Source organism: Panthera uncia, chromosome D1 (genome assembly GCF_023721935.1).
Source record: "Panthera uncia isolate 11264 chromosome D1, Puncia_PCG_1.0, whole genome shotgun sequence".
In the NCBI taxonomy this organism is placed as follows: Eukaryota; Metazoa; Chordata; class Mammalia; order Carnivora; family Felidae; genus Panthera; species Panthera uncia.
Genome location: NC_064808.1, coordinates 100,008,744 through 100,021,113, shown reverse-complemented (window position 1 = coordinate 100,021,113; position 12,370 = coordinate 100,008,744). Strand labels below are relative to the sequence as shown.

The 12,370-nt window shown below is 46.8% G+C and overlaps 1 long non-coding RNA gene across 1 annotated transcript in view; it reads right to left on the bottom strand.

Annotated features, from left to right (window-relative positions):
* Positions 1 to 839: 839 nt before the first annotated feature.
* The window catches only part of LOC125909714 (uncharacterized), a 25,370-nt gene continuing 13,839 nt past the window's right edge, over positions 840 to 12,370 (bottom strand). Inside the window, exons 3-4 of the long non-coding RNA XR_007453764.1 lie at positions 1,295 to 1,573; positions 840 to 1,117 (exon numbers count right to left, since the gene is read on the bottom strand). This is a non-coding gene — a long non-coding RNA (uncharacterized LOC125909714). The remainder of the gene's footprint in view (positions 1,118 to 1,294; positions 1,574 to 12,370) is intronic.

Sequence of the window (12,370 nt, the reverse complement as noted above, 5' to 3'; positions counted from 1 at the left end):
TCTAAGACCACCGGCTCTCCCTCTGGTGAAAGTGGGGCTCACTCTTCCTCCAAAGCTGGTTTGGAGGATTAAATGATTACATTTACAAAGTGCCTGGCCAAAGTAGATTCCAAATAAGGGGACTAAGGTCATAAGGGATACAGGGTGAGGCTGCTGAAGGGATGGGGAGGGGGGCCAAGGGGTCAGGGGAGTGGGGAAAACTGGAAGGTAGGCTGAACCCAGAAGCTTCCCCACTCACACTCTGAGACATCACCTTGGAGAGAGATTTCTGGTTGTCAGGAACCTGAGGGAAGGACCCCCTCCCACTAGAAACTGTCCTGGAAAGTGAGAGAGAGAGAGAGAGAGAGAGAGAGAGAGAGAAAGAGAGCCTGAGAGAAACAATTACCATAGCCATTGGCAGGCAGATGCCGGATGCAGTTAAGACCCGGTGCCTTAATTGGGGATTAGAGGCTGAACTTTACCGACGCACTGCCTCGGTGGCTTTGTTAATAGCTGGAAAATTCTCCATGCAGGTGCAGTGACCTTTTGTGAAGTGACCCAGAGGCTGGCTGGGCCCCAAGGAGCATCCTGCCCCCAGCCAGACACTGTGGCGACCTCCCCACCTGACTCTCTCTTTCCCGGCACAAGTCTGGTCTTGCCCTTTCCCACCTCCTGCAGCACTGACCCAGAGGGACACAGAAGGTAGAAAGACTTACTAAGGACCTGTGCCTATTCGTATGGTGCCACTTGATGGGGCTGGACAGTCCTGGTGTCCCCATGTTTCTTTCCTTCCCATGGGCCATTTGGTCATCATTAGACTTAATGAAACCATTTTAAAACTCAAAACCTGAAAGTTCTCTTTAAAATGCTGGTAATAATAACCTGTCTGCCCGGTTTCACGTGACGCAGGTGTAAAGTCCCTTAACACATCGTCTTGTTTGATTCCCTAATGATCCTTTAGGTGGGAAGGACAGGAGATGCTCTTCCTAGATCCAGAGACAGAACTGGGGTGTGGAGGATGGGCAGCCCCAGAGTCGAGGCCAGGTTCAGGTCTTCTGATGCTCAGTCCTTTCCCACAGCGCCCTGTGGATGAGTTCCAGGTGGAACAGAGCGGCTGAAAGCCAGGGAGCTTGTTGTGCTGGGAGAGAGCAGGTACAACTGATCAGGAGGGGAAGGCTACCGCCCTTTTCTCCACTTGGCCTTACTTATGGGCCACAAATCTCACAGTCAAAGGACGTTTAGGACAGAAGATGTGGGAGAAGAAAGTAAGCCTGAGAGAATATTCAGGAAACAAGAGTCAGAGCTCAGAGCCTACCAGGAAAAGCAGATGGTCCTGCTCTGAAGCCCTTCGACCGTAGACCACTGCTCCCCACCTGCTGGGCATGGCCAATCTCAGGAGCTGCACAAGGTGACCTCAGTAAGGCCTTCTTGACGGGGCCTCCAGAGTGTTTACCTCTGACCCGGCAACACTTCCTCTAATCCTCCCGGTTCTGGGAGCAGATTAACCAACCAGCCACCATCAGGGGTTGAGACATACTTTGTTGACGTGCCTGGAAGTGGGATGATTCCCCTTCCGATTCGTGGAGCTCACAGCCTAAGTGGGGAGCCAGGACAGACAGACATCAAAAGATGAGGAGTGATAACAAGATAATCTTCAATTTATTTGTGACTTTACCTAATGTGAAAGCACTTCATTACTAGGTATTACAACCTCCTTTATATTTGTCTGTATGTAAAAGCACTTAGCCACGTGCTCTGGAAAGCATAAACATGAAGCTATTGTCCATATTATTATCATTATTATTTGGGTTATTTTCTACTGGACTATAAGCTACTGGACAGTGAAGCTGTATTTTTTTTTTTTTTTTTTTTTTTGTCCTCTGCACCTAGTCCTGTGTATTTTGAGCTAAATACAGAATGAATGTTTGTAAATGTTCAGTGAAGGAAGGTCATTTAAATTTCATGAAAAGTCTGTGGAGGGATTTTCTTTCCTTTAAAGACAAGGAATCTGAGACACAGGTAGGGAAAGCAACAGAGCTGGGGCTGGAAGATAGTCTATGCAGGGTATAAAAGGAGGACATGAGGGGCGCCTGGGTGGCTCAGTCGGTTGAGCGTCCGACTTTGGCTCAGGTCATGATGTCACAGTTCGTGAGTTCGAGCCCCACGTCAGGCTCTGCGCTGACAGCTCAGAATCTGGAGGCTGCTTTGGATTCTGTGTCTCCCTCTCTTTCTCTGCCCCTCTCCCACTCATGCTCTCTCCCTCAAAAATAAATAAACATTTTAAAAATAAATATTAAAAGAATAAAAGGAGGACAGGGGAATTCTGCAAGAAAGGTGGTCAGGGAAGGCTTCGTGGAAGAGGCGCGGCTTTTATAGGCTTTTTCAAAATGAGCATCAGAGAGGCATACAAGGAACAGGAACCGATAAAGTGGAACAGCAAGAGAAAAATCCCGCAGAAGGAAGGATGCCTGCACTGCAGGAAACAAGAGTCCGGCACTGCAGGATTCAGAGCACAAGAGATCCAACCCAGCAGGCTAGCCCAGGATCAAGGCTGAGAGAGCCTGGAATGTTAGACTGAAGGTTGAGGTCTTATCCTAAAGCCCATTAGGGCTGGGGCACCACCTGGACTGCCTTCCACCAAAAGACACCAGCTCTGGGCCTACATCCATTCACTGTGGGGGCTGTGCGTTGGCCACTAGTACCAGACCCTGAAAGAATGGGAGTGCCCCCCCCCCCCCCCATCCTCGTCCCCAACCCCGCACAGCACAGGGCCATCTGCAGGGTGGCATGATTCATTCATTAGCACCAGGAAGAGAAGATGAGCAATCTGCCTCAGCACCTAATGAGAAAGATTGGAGCCCACGAGGTGCATGCTTATTACTGAGGGTGCCACATTAATTATGGACTCTGAAAGAGAAGGGGGGGGGGCCACTGGGAGCCTGAGCTGGGCAACATCCATGCAGAGTAAGGTGCATGTTACTCTGGGTCCAGCGTCCAGGCCTCACACTCAGCCCCCTGAGGAATGTTCACTCAGCTCTGTGTTCATTCATTCGCTCAGCAAATATTTCTCAAATACCGACTATGTGCAAGGGACCTAAGGCCTGAAGGTCTGGGCCCTGGAGGGACCCCAGAAACTGGGGGCTGTTGGAGACAGATGCACAATCAGATACTCGGAATAAAATCTGCTGGAATAGACTCACCCAAAGCATGGGGTCCTAACCTAGTCTGGGGGTGACTTGGATGGGCAGGAGTTATCTGGGACTCCTTGTAAGTCTTGTAAGGGACTGGCTCTTTAACTTTCCAGCAAGGGGAACCACTGAAAGGATCAAGAAGGAGAGGCATGTGGTCAGATCTGCTCCGTCTCTCCCCACGACAGCAGCCTCGACTGCCTCCTGCCTCCTGCCTCGTCTTGGGGCCTTCTCTCTCTTCTCCTTCAACCTGCCTGTCCTGGGCTCCCACCCCACAGGAATATACTGCATGGACCACGTGCTTACTTTGTTCCCCAACCTGACTCCAAAGGACTGCTGAGACTCCCTCTGGCCTAGTGGGGAGGCCAGCTGTTCCAGAACAAGAGCCACGGCGGGTCCTCGGATCAGAGCTCTCATAAGGCCTAGTGTTGGGGCTATAGCACCTCAGAGATCACGTGGTTGGGGCCATGGAACACTGAAAGATCTAAGCCCCTGTCACTCTGATGCACCACTGTGTGCCCAGTGTTGAGCACAGAGCCTGGGGGAATTGTTAGTGAGTGAATGAATGAATGAATGAATGTTTGGATCTCAGCTCAGTCATTTTCCAGCTCTGTGACTCTGCAAGGGTCATGTCACCATTTGAGTCTCTCCTTCCATCTCTGTAAAACACTGATTATAAGATGCCCTGCATACAACTTGCTAAGATGATGAAATGTGGTGGCTCTGAGTCCAGTACAAGGCCTGACACTCAGGCAATACTGGGAAAATACGGCCCTGAATGTCTAAGTTCTTGTAGGACTGCATCTAAAGTAGACAATTAGACCACCTTGCGAGGCAATGAGCCTTTTCACAGGTATGGCCTCCCAGGATGGTCATTTTCGAGATACTTACTTCTGCTAAAATTGAGATTTAGGGAAATGTAGTGATTCAGCACAAGTCAAACTTCTGGTCTCTGATCTAGTCTTCTGTGACCCCCATCATTCAAGAACATTCAGCACATATTCATTGTGCACCCCCAGATGCCAGGCACACCCAGTGTTCCCTCCTCTACACCCCAAACACCCATCCTTGGGGACCATCTTATGCTCTCTCCCCCCTCACAGGCTAGGAAAAGTGCACTGCTTGGTGACAGGTACAAGGTCACTGGACTGAGAATGGTGAAGTGGCCTCAGGGCCTGGTTTCCAACCCCCAGTCTGGGCTCCTGACTTATATAACTCCTTCCTCTCACTAAGCCCAGCAGTATGCTCCCAAGGACCTGAGGACAGCAATGATTACATTGCCTAGGCATATGGGGAGTGGAAGTGAGAAGGGAGGGAGGAATGAAGGGAGGGGGTACAGAGTACAGAAGAGGATCAGAGCTTGTTAAGACTCTATTGTCCCCCAGGCAGCAGAGGTAATTTAGCAGTGTCCTCCGGGAACATTCCAGGAGGTCTGAGTGAGGTGGAAGAAAGTCCAGGAATGATCTGGGGACGAAGCTCCTCCAGATGGGTATTCTAGGGTCAGCCCCAGGATCCTGCTCTGTTCCTGGGATGCTGAGTCTGCCTCTACCTCTATCCATCCTTGGGCTCCAGAGGGACTGTGTGGATAGGTGGGAGGCAGAGGAATGGAAGCAGGAGGGGGAGGGAGAGAGGGGAGTAGAAATAGTTATGTTGTCAAATCTCATTCTACAGTATAGCCTCAGGGGCAAACTGCATGTGTGTGTGTGTGTGTGTGTGTGTGTGTGTGTGTGTGTGTGTGTGTGAGAGAGAGAGACAGAGAGAGAGAGAGAGAGACAGAGAGAGAGAGAGAGACTTCTCCAGGGAAAAGGAACTAACAGGATGTATGTATATATATATATATACACACACACACACATATACATATATACATACACATATATATATGTACATATATATACACATATACATATATATACACATATACATATATATATATATATACACATATACATATATATATATATATATATAAAGATTTATTATAGGGAATAGCTCGCATAATGATGGAAGTTACCAAATCCAAAATCTGCAGGGTGGGCCGGCAGGCTGGAGCCCTGGCAGAGCTGGTGCTGTAATTCAGATCTGAAAGCTGTCTGCTGTAGAACCAGGAAGAGCCAATGTTGGCGATGAAACCCAAAGGCAGTCTGCTGGAGAATTCTCTCTTACTCATGTGACACTGGTCTTTTTGTTCTATTCAGGCCTTCAACTGATTGGATGTGGCCCACCCAGTAAAACAGGGCAATCTGCTTTACTCAAAGCCCACTGATTTAAATGTCAATATCATCCAAACATACCTTCACAGAAACACCCCAAATAATGTTTAACTAAATATCTTGGGCACCCCATGGCCAAGCCAAGTTGACACGCAAAATTTACCATATCACAGAGCGTGTGTGTGTGTTTGTGTGTGTGTGTGTGTGTGTGTGTGTGTGTGCGTGATGCTTGGGGGAGGGGTTAAGGGCATAGTGTCCCCTGCACCCACACCAGCTCCTGGCATCAGGAAAAGTCCCTGCCATGGCACTTAGTTGTGAGAAACCATGTCTCAACCAGAAGTCCCCGGAGCAATCCTGGCAGGATCATGCTTAGACCTGTGACTGTGAGCGTGTTCCCATCTCAGTGTGTCACTTTGTGTCTCCCAGTGGAGGCTCCTGCATGTGGGAAGTGTGTGTCACACTGCAACTGGGTCTGGGGTCAGGGGGGTGGATGCGTCCCCCAGTGACAGATAGCACATGGCTCTCTCAACCCGGCCAGGAAAAGGGAGCATCTATCTGTTCCTCGTGTCCATGCCGCCTGCCCCTTCCCCAGAGCTAATGACACACTGCTGTCCAGAAAGGCTTTCCCGTTACCCTGAGGTGCAGGGCTGTCTTTGCGAGATCACAGAAGTGCTGAGTGGGAGCTGCTGACCCGAAGCACTCGGCACCAGGGTGACAGGTCATCGATCGGGCCCCCCCCCCTTCCGGAGATGCGAGTGGTATACTTTCGTCAAACCAAGAAACATCACAGGGAACAGAGAGCTGGGTGAGCCCTGGCATCTTAGGGAGCTCCTAATTCCTCAATGAGAAGTGCCACGGACTGGTCCTTTTACCCAAACTGTGCCACCTCTGCCACTCTTGGGGCCCATTTCCTGTGTTCTTGTCTCTGTAGAAACGGGCAATGGCTGACTTTCCCAAGGCCTCGCCCTTCTCCCTTGTCGGGTGGCGCCTCCATCACCACAAGCAAATCTCTGGCTCTGGCTGCCGTGTTCCCCCTGATCCACTTGCCCGTCCTGTGCTGGTTTTATTTCTACAGCTTTGAATTAGTCTTGATTTATGGGCAAGCAAGGCTCCTTTCTTTGCTCTTTCTTCTTTCTCAAAATTGTTCTCGTCATTTGTGCCCTTGAATCTATTGTGTGATTTTGGAATCCATTTTTCAGATTTCTGAAACATTCTACTGGGAGTGTGATTAAAATTGCACTGTTATAAAGGTTCATCGGGGAGAAAAGGTAGTTTTACAGTGCTTTGAAGTCACGAATACGGTCCATGTCTCCATTGGTTTGTTTTAATACAATTTTCTCCAAAAAGGTCCTGTATTTTTCTGGTCAGGTTTACTGGTTTGGGTTCCCCCAGAAAGCAGTCTCTGAGCCAAGGGTTCAAGCATCAACAGTTTATTGGAAGGTACAAGAAACACAGAGAGGAGTGATACAAAGGAGAAAAGCAGCCGATAGACGGTATGTTAATAAACCAGCTTCCCCACAGGTGACTCAAGCCCCGTCCTGCAGGAAAAATCTGGATCACCGTGCATAGACATGCCTCAGAATTACCCCAGCCAATGGGAGGGGGCCCTTCACTCAGTGATTAAGGACTGCCTTTAGGGAGAATATTCCCAAACATTTTCTCAGCCCTACCACAAAGAGGCAGGAGCTGGAATTAAAAAGAAAGAGTGACGGTAGCCCAGATGATATGAACACAGTGTCTGGGAGCTTGTAGGAAAGATCCTCTCTCTCTAGGTGGGAAAATCAGGGCAATGTGTGGAAACCAGAAGCAATTCAATTGGGATAAGAGCTTTCTGTCTAATCAAGCTGCCGTCTGAGGATATGGAGACCACCACACTGGCAGTTTTCAAGCAGAGACCGGACAGTATGCCAAGGATGTGATTCCATCATTGACAAGAAGCCCAGACTGGGGCCACGATTCTCAACCTTTTTCTGCAGAGATCCCCATGGTGATGCTATTAATCTGAGCTACTCATGCTAGTACAATGCCCAGCTCTTTCTTTTTCAGCCAAGGAGGCTAACAGAATTCAATTAAGTTATCAACTGTAACTTCAGATCCACTATCATTTACGTTCTTTATGAAATAAATCATTTGCAATTTTTATTACCTGGTTGTTTGTCCCCAGCTGTGTGCAGCACAGACCCCAAGTCCTGGCAACACATCAGATGTCCTGGCCCCCTGGTTGGGAACTTCATGGCCAGATGGCCCCTGAGGGCACCTCCGATGTCACCAGCTCCAGTGCGTAGACAGACACAGGGGGCGGGGGAGCTATGTATGGGAACTGGCTCCCCAGTCCTGAGGGCTCCCCTTCCTCTCTTGGCAAATTGCTTGATGTGTTTGGCAGTGTAATATTCTTCCATTAATTATTTGAGCCTGAGCAATCCTACAGGGGATCTCGGCTGGATACAACCAGATGGATCCTCTGTATAGAATCACTGTCAGAACATGACTTCCAAGTGCTGATTTTAATTTGGGAAACTGGGGCTGACTGATGGGTCCAGGAAGGGAACCGAACAATTTCCTGTAAGGAGTGGCAGTGAACTCCCAGAGCTCTCAAAATTACTGGCTGCTTCTCTTTCCTCCTAACTCCACTAGTAAGCGCCTGTGTGTGTTGGGAGAGTGGGGAGTAATCAATTAGACGGCAGGCTGATGGGGAGAGCTGCCCCACTCACCTCCACCCACAGACCGGGGCATGGGAGTGGCGAGCCTCAGCCAGCCCTCTTAGACACACTTGTGGTTCCTGATCAAATGCACTCTACTGCTTATAAAAAAAATGTCCATATCCCAACTGTTGCTTTTGCATATAAAGAACTCCCCGGAGAAGAGGTGGGATAGATGATGGGGGGTGTCAGAGCAGATATTACCTTATTCCCCAAGGTCTCTGCAGATAAACTTCTTTTCTTCACTTCGGGACAGACATGGTATGGTTGATTCAATTCAATAAACATAGATAGAGCCTCTACTATGCAGAAGCAGCCATTGTCTAAGACAGTAGGATGAACTATCCTCAAAGACACAACAGTTTAAAGAGAGAAACAGGCAAGTAAAATATAATATATAAGTGCTAGTTCGGTGTGATGTGTGAATATAGCAATCTTTCCTTCCTTCCTTCCTTCCTATAATATTTATGTAGCGTCTATCTTATCCACTTGCCAAGAACACAGTGCCATACATAACAAATAAAGTCTTTGCTCTCATGCTATGGGGGAAGACAGACAACTAACAAACAAAAACATCTATAAAATAACTTGTTATGAACACAAGTAAATTGGTTAGAGGGTAACTGGGGGTGTTATTTTATATAGGGTGACCAGGGACAACCCCTCTGAGCAGATGACTTTTAAGCAGAGACCCAAGTAACGTGAGGGAACAAATAATGGAAAATAAGGGGAAAGAGAGTTTTAAGCCTAGAAAAGAGTAAGAGCAAAGGAACAAATGCAGAATCTTTCAAAATAAGGGGCTAAGTGGAAGATCCAAAGGAAGTTCAAGGTCAGGGCAGGAGAGAATGGAGAAAAGTCAAGGAAGGCTGGACTCTGAAGGATGCATCAGAGGGCGAGGCCCGGCAGCGGCTGGGAATGGAGCTGGTTTGGAAAAAGTCCACCTGCAGGGAAAAGCCATTCAATTCAGGGCACCGCGAGGGTTCTTCCTGGGAACTCGTGCTTCAGACCAAAGGCTGGTAGGATGGTTTGTGAGGCAGAATGTTCAAGAAGAGAGAGAGCTCGTGGCTGGAAACCAGGGGGTTCATTTGCTGGGACGTTCCCTTCCTGTTCAACTATTGGCTGTTCCATCTGTAAACATAAGATGCACACTCTGGCTCCCCTCTGTGCCAAATTTGTTGAAAGTCACGGAGTCCTTGCCAGGAACAGAGAGGATTCTGGGTTGTCAGGAGGCAGGGTTGCATCCGGTTCCCTACTTCCTGCCCCTGTGGGTGGTTGTCAGGAGCTGAGGGCCTGCTTGTGAGTGAGAGTGTTCTCACCCTCCCCTGGTCTCCCATCTCCGTAAGCTGGAAGACTCAGACCTCTCTGACACCTGGCAGGGCTTCTGGAAGCCGTTCCCCTGTTTCCAGTCCAGCCACCCTGACTGTGACCCCCTCCCCAGCAACACACCTGTGATGATCATAGTATCGACCAGGACAGTCAACTTCCAGGGTGACCAGAGGCTGGCACTCCTTCCTTCTCGAGGAAATTGCCTCCACGCAACAAGGCATATGTGACGCAGGAACACAAACTTAGCCTTCGTGAAGCAGAAGAGACCATGGGAATGTCACCCCGATCGTGAGAATCCAGCAGGAAAAGGGGAGAGGGGAAGCCCCAGCAATGGAGCTCACTGCTGTTCTTTACAGAAGAAAAACTTGCAAAATACATTTCCAAAAGGTGACATGTGAAACCTAAACTCTCCAATTTCAAAAGCAGGAACAGAGTATCCAGGGCGGTCCCAAGAGAATCTCTGGACCCAATTCCATGAAGCAGAGAAGGTGGGACACGGGCCGGTGTCACACAGACAAGCCACGTATGTGAGAAACGGTCCATCTCAGTGACAGTGGCGAGGAGAGACGCTTTGCCCTATGAATTACCACATAAATGCCTGCCTTCCCCAGCTGCATTGAGGCAAAGCCCACACCACTCACGCACAAAACCCTGAGTCCTAAGGAAAAATTCTGGTGACCGGAAATGCAGTCCAGCCAGCCCCACACACATACCAACAGCTGGTTCAGGGAAAAACTCCCACCTTCCAAAGCCAGATTTGAAAAGGAACCAGCACAGGGTCCATACCAAAAATGCAAGAGAAAGGGAAGAAAGAAAGAGGAAAAACAAATAGATGAAGAAGAATCAACAGGGAAAATGTTTTCACCGAGCCAAATAAATCGTGACTAAGTATTTCACATGATTTTTTAAAAAGAAAGTAATGAGGCAATTATCTCAGTGAACCCAAGGCAATGAACAAAGATATGAAAGAAATGACTACCTATTATCTAAAGAAATAGAAGATTGATGTATTATATAGAGAATTAATAGATACTGTCGAAAGAAACAGGGGATTAAGCATATTATATAAAGTTATGGTTACAATGGTAACTACCAGAAAAATATAGACTTTCTAAGTTACACAAAGTGGGGGATAGGGTGCAGAGAGAAGGGATAGGGTGCATAGTCTGCAGAGAGAAAGTTTCATAAAGAAAAAAATTAGAAAGCAGAATGTAAAAATAACATTAGAACTAAGACCAAACATGTAGTCATATAAATCCATAGCAATGAGCTAAATGTATTTATTAGAAAAAACTTCAGGGGCACCCGGGTGGCTCATTTGGTTGAGCGTCTGACTTCGGCTCAGGTCATGATCTCACAGTTCGTGAGTTAGAGCCCCGCGTTGGGCTCTGTGCTGACAGCTCAGAGCCTGGAGGCTGCTTCGGATTCTGTGTGTGTGTGTGTGTGTGTGTGTGTGTGTGTGTGTGTCTGCCCCTCCCCCACTCATGTGCATGGGCATGTGTGTATGCGCGCTCTTTCTCTCTCTCAAAAATAAATAAATAAAAACGTCTAAAAAAAATAAAAAATAAAAGCCACACTTAGAACAAAAGGATCTAGGGGCACCTGGGTGGCTCAGCTGGTTAAGCGTCTGACTTCAGCTCAGGTCATGATCCCTCAGTTTGTGAGTTTGAGCCCCACATTGGGCTCTGTGCTGACAGCTCAGAGACTGGAGCCTGCTTCAGATTCTGTGTCACCCTCTCTCTGCCCCTCCTCTGCTTGTGCTTTCTCTCTCCCTCTCTCTCAAAAATATAAATACACATTAAAAATTTAAAAATTAAAAATGTATGTATTTCCAACTCCATATCCTCAACATAGAGAAAATATCTTCACTCAAAATGCATCCAAAGTAAAAAGTACAAAATTCATTCTCTGGTCATACTATACTAAAACCAGAAATGAATAATAAAACCAAACTAAAAAAAAAAACCGTTTAAAAAATAAACGTTTAAGTCTTTTTAAAACAACTCTTAAGGGGTGCCTGGGTGGCTCAGTCAGTTAAGTCTCTGACTTGGGCTCGGGTCACGATCTCACGGTTTGTGAGTTCAAGCCCTGAGTCAGGCTCTGTGCTGACAGCTCAGGGTCTGCTACGTATCCTCTGCTTCCCTCTCTCTCTGCCCCTATCCTGCTCGTGCTCTGTCTCTCAAAAATAAAATAAACATTTAAAAAAAGAACTCTTCAGTAAAAAAAGAAATTCAAATAAATATGACAGAATATCTAGAACATGAAAATTAAGGCGATATATATAAGTCCTACTGGATACAGCTAAAGCAATATCAACAGGGAAATTTATTTCATTCAATAGTATTAGTAATCAAGGTGATAGAAAATAAATCAAGTAAACATTCAATTCTAGAAGCTATAAAAATAATAAAACAACCTTTAGGAAAGCAGAAGGGAGGATTTAATAGCTGAGAGCAGAAATAAATATATTAATTTAAAAAGGAAAATGTTAGAATAAATCTGAGAGCTGGCTTTAGAAGCATAAATAAGTAAGTAAGTAATCTAATTAATAAAAAAAAGAAAGCAAAAGTCTAGCAAATAAGGCATATGGAGTGGAGGAGGGGGGAACTATGTGTATAAAGGAAATTAAACCAGTACTTTACTCAATTCTATGTAAATACGTTTGAAAATTTCAAGGGAATGAACAATTGCATAAGTCATGTAATAATCTGAATTGATTCTATAAAAGATAGGAAATTTAAACAGACTAATTACGAACGAGCAAATAGAAAAGGCTAGTAAACTTTCTCTTCATAAAACTACTGGGCCAGAAATTTTTATAAGGTGAGTTTTTAAGCCTATTTTTAAAAGAAGAAAAAGAGTGATTCCTTAAAATTTCTAGAAAGAAAGAAAGAAAGAAAGAAAGAAAGAAAGAAAGAGGAAGGAAGGAAGGAAGGAAGGAAGGAAGGAAGGAAGGAAGGAAGGA